Source organism: Ceratina calcarata, unplaced genomic scaffold (assembly GCF_001652005.2).
Source record: "Ceratina calcarata isolate Rehan_Ccalc_2016 unplaced genomic scaffold, ASM165200v1 scaffold34.2, whole genome shotgun sequence".
Lineage (NCBI taxonomy): Eukaryota > Metazoa > Arthropoda > Insecta > Hymenoptera > Apidae > Ceratina > Ceratina calcarata.
Window position 1 is genome coordinate 31,524 of NW_017156828.1, and position 306 is coordinate 31,829.

Sequence of the window (306 nt, forward strand, 5' to 3'; positions counted from 1 at the left end):
AATAATAATAATAATAGTACAACTAGTTTTCTTCTATTATTTATCGAGCCTATTCGACCATTCTTACAAAAGCATAGTCGTTCGAGCTGGAGGCAATTTTAAGTTCTCCTCGCAGCCTCCCACGTAGGAAATCGGGATATCGTTAAAGTCTAAAATTAGAATAATGGTTCCTGATATCGTATACACCAGCTGCGTTGCCTTATTCTAGCTTAAACGAATGACTATATTTAGTAGACAAATACTAGGCTAGGCTATCGATTTCCATGCCGAATAAAAGTTGTAAGGCGTCAGTTTAAGGATATATAG

At 36.3% G+C, this 306-nt stretch overlaps 1 protein-coding gene across 1 annotated transcript in view; it reads left to right on the plus strand.

The window, feature by feature from the left end:
- LOC108625079 (myelin regulatory factor-like protein) overlaps positions 1-306 on the plus strand; it is a gene marked incomplete at its 3' end in the record, with an annotated part of 11,787 nt that overhangs the window by 10,987 nt on the left and 494 nt on the right. The window lies entirely within an intron of this gene.